This window comes from Apium graveolens, chromosome 2 (genome assembly GCF_009905375.1).
Source record: "Apium graveolens cultivar Ventura chromosome 2, ASM990537v1, whole genome shotgun sequence".
NCBI lineage: Eukaryota > Viridiplantae > Streptophyta > Magnoliopsida > Apiales > Apiaceae > Apium > Apium graveolens.
Window position 1 is genome coordinate 103,743,895 of NC_133648.1, and position 10,889 is coordinate 103,754,783.

Genomic DNA, 10,889 nt, shown 5'->3' on the forward strand with positions numbered 1-10,889 from the left:
AAGAATCTTTGGACAGTGTAGGAGTCGTTTGGGGAGTCGCGACCACCTTAATGATGACAGTTGTCCCACCTCGAAATCGTGACTGCCATCCCACCGTTGAATCTCAAACGTCTATAATCTCAACTGTTGGTTTTAAATCCAACATTTCCTAAACTAAGCGACTTAAACGTCGTACCCAGGGGACAATATATATACTTCTCCCCTTTTTCATTTCATTTTTCATCTCCCTCCCAACTCAACTCCATATTTTCAGAGCAAAGAGAACTTCCATCAACACGGGAAATTCCAAGTCTAAGTTTCCACAACCACCATATCTGGCTTTGAGCACTTTGAATACAAGTAAGTAAATATTTTATTTTAGAGTTTCGTCTTTTGATTTCTCCTGTATGCATGTTGAGTTTTACGGGGTTTCACGCTAATTTGTGTCTCTAGGGGGTTTAGACTTTAATTAATGTTTCTAGGTATTCTAGGCTAGGATTAGGGAGAAGTTTTTTATATTGTCCCAGGCTTCTTTCTTCTTTTTTTTTTCTTTTTTTTTGGTCTAGAGGGACTTAAAGAGGGCACACGGGACTGTTGCGTGGTTTGAACATGCTTCGGTATATTCAAGCCTTGGAACAGTCTTTGGGAGCCATTCCCCAAACTTCCTTTCACCCTTCTATGGATTTGTCGGGATTTAAAGATGACATGCATGCGTGTTGGGGGTCTTGAACTTTATTCGGACTGTCCAAGTCCTGGAACATGCTTCGAGAGCCGATCCCTCAAGTCCCTACGAATGAAGCTTTCATCTTCTTCTTCGAACCGATCCTGGCATGCTGTACTCGGTCTTCCTCTTTTAGTCTTTTTTCCTTCATCTATGTAATCCGAGTACACGGCTAACCTTTCCTCATTTTCGGATGCAGGATTATGAATCGGTCTCGCGTATGAGGGCTTTCGGTACCAAGTGGTCCGACCCATTTTAGCGATATCGCTTCTTTTCCAGCTGCTAACAACCCTACGCAGCTGAGGACTTCTGACATAGAAGCATTCTATGACAAGTACCAAATTTCGAGGGGGGCTTACCATCTCTATCAACCCAAGGGTTCAGATCGATTTTTCAATACCCCTCCCGTCCTTTCGAGTTGTGGAGACTATCCCGTCGGGATTTCTAAAGCTGCCTTTAAATTCAGCTTCCGTGTCCCTCTCATAAAGCTGGTAAATAATATGTTCAGGCGGATGAAGATCGCCTTCTCTCAAATGGATCTGAATGGATTTATCCACATCAACAGCTTTCAATGCTGATTCTTGGAGACGAAGATTAAACCTTTAACCCGGTTGTTCTGGTTCCATTACGACTTCCGAAGGAACAAGAAAAACCCGGGTTTCTATACTAATTGGCCGAAGAGCTGGCCAAGGGACTGGTGTTTCACCAATTCCAGCAACAAGAAAAGCCATACGTACTGGTGTTTTATTTCCGGAATTTACTTAGTAGAGTTCGGAGTTTGGCGTGAGGTCGAACCGACTCGGCTGTAGATGCCCACCCTCGAGTGTGAGGAGGCCATAGATTACAGGAAGTTGGTGACTTTGGATGTTCCCAAGGTGCCGTTAACTGATAGTCGGGACATGGATTGATTGTTCACCCTATGGGGTAGTGGTAACACCTTTCTGTCCTCCTCGCATGCTTTATTTTTTTCTCTTCTACTATTTTACTTGTATAAATCCACTGCTTCTCATGACTTCAGTATCTAACATTTTCCTTGTTTGTTTTTTTATTTTTGCAGTGTCTTCCCATCAAACAGTATTGGAAATGAAGCGGCGTATGGCCGAAAACAAGCTTGCTTTGAAGAGGGCGGCCGCGGGCACTTCTCACCCTGAGGATGCTGACACTCGTGTGCCTATTACTTCACCTTCTCACTCTCCCACTCCTTCCGTGCAGTTGACTGGCGAGATTCGGTCGGATGCTTCAGATGAATTGGCCGACCCCTGGAAAAGGGTAAGGGCTCATGACGATAATGTCATTGAGACATATGTCCCGAATTGGGGGGGTACTCTCATCGGTCCTCATTGTGATAAGGGCTCTTGTATCGTCTAGGGAATTCAGGCCCGATCTCTGCCGCGGTCTCATACTGCCGAAGGACCAACATGTTTATGCTACGGCGGACCTCCCTGAGGCTTGCACTGAGCTGATGGATAGGCTCTCTTAGGTATGTTTCGATCTCTTTCTTCTTTATATTTACCATTTCGTCCTACCTCTTTATTTCTTGAGTATTAGCCTTGATTTATATTTATTTTCCTTCTCATGTTTTTATTCCAGGTTGTTCCTTGGGCGGCTGCTATAGCCGACAAGGTCCAGGATGCCTAAGCCCGGATAAAGGCGATGAGCCAGCTCGAAGTCAGGGTCACCAAGGCCGAGGAGGAGCTCGGGCGGGAGCAGAGAGCGAGTGAGGTGTTTGAAGGTCAAGCTTTAGCCTTGGCTACTGATAAGTGAAATTTGGAAGCTCGCCTAAAGAAGCGTGTGGACCAGCATAATGCTTAGCTGAAGGCTTCCAGGATAATGTTCTAAAAGGAGAAGAAGATGTTGAAGCGGCCGAAGGAACGCTGCTTCCATATGGGCTTTGACGAGGCCGTTATTCGGGCTTCCGATAGGGGATGTGACTACAATTTTTTATTGGATGTCGGCATGGAAGACCCTGTCTGAAGGGCTGACGATGACGCATCTTTGGTCGTTTCCTCTCACCCAGATGAAGACCTCTCTGAATGATGTAATTTTTTATTGATTTTAACTGTTGTAAACTTATTACCTTCAGGCTAGACTACTATTGTCTTCGGGCTGATTTGCTGGTTTGCCCTCGAGCTTGTAACATATAATATCCTTTCATTTGATGCATCTTTAGTTCTTCTTAGCATCCTTTATTATTGTGTATATATTTTTTTTTATTTACTTCTTCGACCTCAACTTTGGGCCTTCGTAAAATTTTGAAAAGTTTTTACTTCTTCGGCCTCAACTTTGGGCCTTAGTAAATTTTTTAAAAAATTTACTTCTTTGGCCTCAACCTTGGGCCTTAGTAAAATTATGAAAAGTTTTTACTTCTTCGGCCTCAATCTTGGGCCTTAGAAATTTTTTGAAAAGTTTGTACTTCTTCGGCCTCAACTTAAGGCCTTAGTAAAAATTTTAAAAAACTTTACTTCTTCGGCCTCAACCTTGGGCCTTAGTAAAATTTTGAAATGTTTTTACTTCTTCGGACTCAACTTTGGGCCTTAGTAAAGTTTTAAATTTTTTTACTTCTTCGGCCTCAACCTTGGACCTTAATAAAATTTTGAAAAGTTTTACTCCTTCGGCCTCAACTTTGAGCCTTAGTAAAATTTTGAAAAACGTTCACTTCTTCGGCCTTTCTTTGGGCCTTAGTAAAAAATTTTACTTCTTCGACCTCAACTTTGGACCTTAGTAAAATTCTAAAAAGTTTTACTTCTTCGGCCTCAACTTTGGGCCTCAGTAAAATTTTTGGAAGTTTTACTTTTTCAGCCTCGACTTTGGGTCTTAGTGATTTTTTTTAAAAAAAATTGTTTTACTTCTTCGGCCTCAACTTTGGGCCTAAGTATAAATTTTCAAAGTTTTACTTCTTCGGCCTTCTTTTGGGCCTTAGTAACATTTTGAAATAAGATGCATGCCTTCAGATAAGTAATATGGTGGATGGACTATTGCCCCTATCCGGAGGTCTATAATTCTAGCTTCAAAAGATATATAACTAGGAATTTATCATTCAGTGCTAAATAAAAATGTAAACTGAAAATATGTAACTTTCATTGAGAAATAAGAGTTCATACGACGTCATACATGCTTCTCGTTTAGGGAATTCAAGTTGCGATACTGAATTAAATGACAGAATTAAATAAACTGAAATAGACTAGCAGGGCTTTGGACGAGCTTACTAAAAAAAATTCGGAGCCTAGAAGCATGCCAAGTATTCTTGACAGGTTCTCATGCAATGGTTTTCAGTTTGTATGTTCCTGGCCTGATCACTTCAGAGACTGAATAATGGCCCTCCCAATTAAGCTAAAGCTTGCCTTATTCAGTAGGCATGGATGTAGCTAATTCCCTCAGTACCAAGTCGCCGACAAAGAAGTTACATTTTTTCACGCCTTAGTTATAGTATTGGGCGGGTTGTACTTGCTATTTCAAATTTCTTTGGTGAGCTGCTTCCCTTTCCTCTTCTAAGAGATCTATATTGGCCCGCAGTCCGACCTCATTACTTTTAATATTAAATACTTCTATCTGATAGGACTCTAGGCCCACTTCGGCCGGGAGTAGGGCATCTGTTCCATAGGCTAGTCTGAAGGGAGTCTTGCCCGTGGACGATCTTGGCGTCATTTGGTAAGCCCATAAAATCCAGGGTAACTCTTCGGCCCAGAGACCTTTAGCTTCGCCTTATCTTTTCTTAATGTCATCAAAGATGATTTTGTTTGTAGCCTCAATTGTCTCATTGCCTTAAGGGTGACCCACATAGCTAAACTTCTGCTATATTCCGAAGTGGTGCAAGAAAGTTCTGAAATTATTTCTGTTGAACTAGGTGCCATTGTCCGAGAAACATACTTTGGGGATTCCAAATCTCAGTTTGACCTTCTCTAGCATAAATTTATTCGCTACTTCTTCGGTTATGGTGGCTAAAGGACGAGATTTGACCCACTTGGTCATATAGTCGATGGCCACAATGCAATACTTCGCCTGCTTAGTACTAGTTGGAAGGATTCCCACAATGTCCACTACCCACATGGCAAATGGGATGGGATTTAAGACCAAAGCCATCTCCTCTGGGGGGATGCTTCGAAATAGGACTGAATAGCTGACATTATTTGCACTTCTTTGTGTACTGCTGTGCATCAGCTCTTAGGGTCGGCCAGTAGAAACCTTTTCGGATAATCTTGAAGGCCAAAGCCCTTACAACAAGGTGCTCTCCGCGGATGCCTTTATGGACAGTCTCTAGAGCTAGCTTCTGCTCTTTCGCATCCAGGCATCGAAGAAGAGGGGATGAAGCCGACCTTCTATAAAGTTTCCTATTTATGATTATGTGGTTGGCCGCTCTGTACCTGATTTTATGCGCCTCTTTTTTACTCAGGGGCAACGTTCCCTTCTCCATAAAGGCTAGGATCGGTTTCATCCAAGTTATCACTTGGTGAATTTCTATACATTGCTTCTTGTCAATCGAAGGAATCTTCACTTTGTGAGATAAATCGAACCAGTTTGACTCTGAGTCTCGGCCGATGTCAAACGGGATAGTGCATTGGCCCTACTGTTATTTTCCCTGGCAATTTAAGTTAGTTCAAATCACTGAAAAGACAAAGATAAATCTCGTACCTTGGTAGCGTAGGCTCGGGTCCAAAGATCTCTTTTTTCATATTCTCCCGAAAAGTGTTTTACTATTAACATGGAATCACTAAACACCCTAAGATTCTTTGCTTCCAGATTTTTCACCAAGTTCATCCCATATAGTAAGGCTTCATACTACCTCATTTTTGGTGAGGGGGAAAGTGAACCGAATAGCCTGACATATTTCAAATCCATCGGGAGATGATAGGATAAGGCCTGTTCCACACTTCGACTCTGCCACTGACCTGTCGATGAAGAGTTTTCATTTTCCTAGATGTCGAATCAACTGTTCTTCGGGCGTCAAGTCCTTTTACCCTGAAAAGGTGCATTCTATCATAAAATCGGCCAGAGCTTATGCTTTGATGGACGTTCTCGGGACATACTCCAAATCATACTCCCCCAACGTAATCGACCAGGCGACCACCCTTCCTGAAGCCTCTGGTCTTGTCAAAATTTTCTTGAGTGGTTGGGCGGTCACAATTTGCACTATTTTCCCTTGAAAATAATGTCGCCATTTTCGGGTAGCCATGGCCAACCCATATGTGAACTTCTCAATGTTAGGGTACCTGGTTTTAGCATCTTTAAGCATGTGAGATACATAAAAAATAGAATGCTGATTACCTTCATATTCCTTCACTAGAACTGCCCCCAGATTTCGGTCTCAAACAACAAGGTAGAGCTGAAGCGTCTTCTTTAAGTCATGTCTCATCAACAGAGGGGCCTTAGTCAGGTATTCTTTTACTTGCTCGAAGGTCGTCTGACATTCATGTCCTAATTCAAAGTTTTTTGAACCTTTCAGCACAACGAAGAAAATGAGGGCTTTTTCGGCCAATCTCGATTTGAAGCGCCGAAGTGCTGCCAATCGACCGGTTAACTTCGAAATATCCCTGATAAAATTTGGGGGCTCCATGTCTATTACTGCTTTTATTTTTTCTGGGTTAGCCTCTATGCCTCGCTCACTTACCATGTATCCTAGGAACTTCCCGCTAGCCACTCCAAACGTGCATTGCTCAAATTAATCTTCAGGTTATTTTTTCTCAAAGTTTCAAAACATTCCTAGAGGTCTTTGGCATGGTCATGAAAAAGTGACTTAACAATCATGTTGTCCACATAACATTCCATGTTGCGTCTGATTTATTCCTTTAAGACCTTATTGACTATACGTTGAAAGGTTGCCCCTGCATTCTTTAGATCGAAGGGCATTTTGATGTATACGTACGTACCCTTCGGCATGATGAAGGATGTCTTTGGGATATCCGTCGTATTTATGGAAATTTGGTGGTAACCCAAAAAGGCATCAAGAAACCTGAGGACCTAGTATCAGCTGGTCAATGCTCGGCAGGGGTAGTGATCTTTTAGACAAGCTTTATTGAAGTCGGTGTAGTCTACGTACATCCTCCATTTATTTTTTATTTTTTTGACCACAACTACATTAGCAAGCCAATGAGGGTATTCATTCTCTTTAATAAACTTAGCTTCCAAGAGCTTATCAACTTCGGCTTCAATAACTTCCTGTCGCTCAGAGGCGAAAGTTCTTTTCTTTTTCCTTTATCAGTTAATCTTGGCCTTTGATCTTGTACTCTTTAAGCTGCTTTTGTAGACTTTTCAATCTAAGTATTAGATCATTTGTTGATTGATAATCTTGGATCTTTAATGTTTTTCTACATTATGTACTTGAGGTTCATATCGAGATCTCCAGTTTGTTGCATATAGAACCGACATCTCGATAAGTATAATGGCTTATCGAGATCTCTTAGTTCTCTATAAGTATCTTTGACTTGTCGAGGTCTCTGAGTTCTCTATAAGTGAACTTGGCTTGTCAAGGTCTCCAAATTTCTACATGCAGAATTGACTTGTCGATATCTCTGAGATCTTTATAAGAATTTTTACTTGCCGATATCTCTGAGTTCTCTAATGAGAAAATTGACTTGTCGATATCTCCAATCTTCATATCTTTATTTTGACTTATCGATATCTCTGAGTTCTCTAATGCATAAATGACTTATCGATATCTTAGAGATCTCTATATACATTTTGACTTGTAGATATCTCTGAGATCTCTAATGATAATTTGACTTATCGATATCTCCAATCTTCATGTCTTCATTTGTCTTGTCGATATCTCTGAGACTTCTCTATAAGCTAATTTGGACTTCTCAATAAGTCATTCTGGAGTTCTCAAATGACTTCTCTATATGACTTGATCTGTGACTTGTAGATAACTTGACTTAAAATATTTTTTCCTAAAACAGATTTATTCAACTCCAAGCTTCTTTACAAATTCTCTGAGGCATGATCTTCTTGATCTTCTTTCAGAGTTTATTCTTAGGCTTGAAACTGTTTACATAAAAAATGCTCCAATCTAATCTTTGACATTTTTATAGACTCAAGTAATATAATACATAATACAAATTTAGATTATCATAAAACTAATTCTAAGGGTTGTCAATTTGACTTAGTCTTGTTATGATACATGCATGTCTTGCACAATATTGGGCTTCATATTAAAGAAATGCTTCGGCCTATTCGGATCTAGCCCGGGCATATCCTCCAGACCCTATGCAAAGATGTTATGGTATTGCCTCACCATTATGATAACTTTCTCCTTCAGTTCAGGTTCCATATTTTTCCCTATATGGACCATCTTTCCCGAACATCCAGCATAGAGCTCGACCTCCTCCACTTCGGTCACCGATTCGGCAATTGGGCAAGACAAGTCGGTCCCAAACTTTTCCAGTTCAATATTCAGTAACTATTTGTTCCCACTTGGTTCGGCTTATGAACGCTTTCTTCTCCCATTTAAGTCATTCTCCTCATATTACTTGTCTTTGTCGAGATCCTCGAGCATGATAATCCTCGCTATTTTCTGGTCCCCTCTCATTTCTCCAATCCCTTTTTCCGTGGGGAACTTCGGCTTGAGATGGGGTATGGAATTCGTGGCTTGGAAAGCAGACAAGAAAGGTTGGCTGAGGTGCGCATTATACTGGCTTTCAACCCTCACAATATAGAACTTGACCTGTTTTTCAGAAGTATAGGGCAATTTACCAATAAGAACAGGTAAAGTGATCGTACCTTCACAAGGGATATGATGTTTGCCGAAGGTTTCGAGAGGTGCTTCGCAACAAGGTTCCATTTGCTATCCCGCTAAGTTCATCTTAGTGTATGTCTGATGGAACAATATGTTATCCGGGCTTCCTCCATCCATCATCACTTTCCATATCTTATTTTCTCCAATTATGGAATTGATTACCAACGGGTCCTCGTGAGGGCATATGACATCTACATAATTCTCTTTGGTGAAGGAGAGGGGCATGGCCTGTCTGGAAGGGCTGAACTGATGTTGGATTTTTAACGCAGCGGGGGCATGGTAAAACACTTTTACACATATAAAATCCAAATAAAAGCATATAAATCGTGAATAAAAATCCGAGGGATCGAATCTAACCTTTTAAAATAATTCGGAGACAACGATCAGAGATCCATAGCAGTTGCTCCTCAAGTGTGAAGCACTCCACCGGTATCCACCAAGAAAACGATGTTAAGGAGGAGGAAGGAGGTGGAGAGAATTGGGTTTTCCAAACTTTTTGGGTTTTCGGGTTTGATCTGGGTTCGAATAAAATAGGGTCTATAATAGTGTATTTATAGGGAAAATTTTCAGCTGAAATTTTCCCATAAATATTATTATTATTATCCCATTTATTATTCTCATTAATAATTAAAATACCTTTTAATCATTAATCCTTTTTCTAAACACTTTAGAAATAATTCTCTCTCTTGATTTAATTTCCAAAAATTAAATCCTTTAATTAATAATATTAAGAACTTTTCTTAATTAATTTATAATCAATTAAATCTCATTTAATCAATTATTAAATTTGCCAATTAATTATTTATTTCACAAATAAATAATTATTAGCCATTATTAATTAATTCCTCCACCATTAAATCATTCTCTTTTTATGGTGTGACCCTGTAGGTTCAATATTAAGCCGGTAGTAGAAATAAATAATAATAAAACTATTTTATCATTATTTATATAAATTCTCTAATTTATTAAATATGATTAATTAATTAATCACATTTATTCTACATCGTGAGGGATACTTCTCAGCATATCGCGACTATCCGGATAATATGAATTCACTGCTTAGAATATCAAGAACCTATTCAGTGAATAGTTATCGTACAATAAACTCCTTCTACCCTACAATGTCCCGATTAAATACAAGGCATGGATCTCGTGTCAAGCCTATCTAATTCAATCACTTGCTTACCATTTACTATGCGTAGTTCTATGCAAATTAGAAACTCCTTTCTAATTTCATTCACTCTGGCCAGAGATTCCTGAACTAGCATAAGCGGATCAGCCTTGAACATTCGCTTCCTTCACTGGAAGGGGTAGATCCTTTATTGATCATACACTATCTTCGTGTACAAATTCCTATACCCAGAAGAGCCCTAATAATTGTCCCTGGAGACTAAGAACTAAACCAAAGCATAGTTCAGTGTACACAAGATGACTATGATGACCTCAAGTCTAAGGATACTTGTACAACTATCACTATGTGAACAACTGCTGACACATGAGTGAACTCCATCAGTTGTTCAGCTGTGCGAGTCATGTTCAGTGAACTTATTCTATAATAAGCACCTATATACTAGCTATAGTGTCACCACACAAATGTCTATGAGAACAGACATCCTTCATAATGAAGCAAGCATAGTATGTACCGATCTTTGCGGATTATTAATTACCAGTTAGTAATCCTATGACCAGGAACTATTTAAGTTTAGAGTTATCATCTTTTTAGGTCTCATTATTATGATCTCATCATAATCCATAAAAAGCTTTACTCTAAACTATGGTATATCTTATTTAAACAATTAAATAGATAAAGCCCGTAATAAAAACAAAACAAGTCTTTATTAATATCAATGAAATCAAAACAGATTACATAAAAGTTATTCCTAAATCCTAATACACGATTGGACTTAGGACATTTTCCTTTCAATCTCCCACTTGTACTAAAGCCAATCACTCTGGTATCTAATACCCATCTTGACGATCAAAGTGACTTTCATAAAGTAGCTTTGTGAGTGGGTCTGCTATGTTGTTATGTGTGTCAACTCTAATTCAATACAATATAAGAAATGTTACCGCGCTCCCACTAACCCTTTTGTAGACGCATGGTTCATCTGCGTTTTTGATAAAATCAAACTCTTTGATTGTCTCATCAAAATGAATGTTCCATCTTTCGAGAAGCTTGCTTTAAACCACATATGGTTCGCAGCAGCTTACACATTAGGTTTTCATTTCCCTTGGAAAGAAAACCATCTGGCCATCTGCCAGATTTCATAGTCGCAGTAAGCAGCATTCGCAAGCAAAATCCGAACTGATTTTAATAGGGCTACAGGTAAAAGGTTTCATCAAAGTCAATCCATTGCCTTTGTTTGAATCCTTTTGCCACAAGCCTGGCCTTATAGGTCTCCACCTGGCCATCTGCTATAATCTATCTTTTGTATACCGTATACATAGATTCCATTCTGG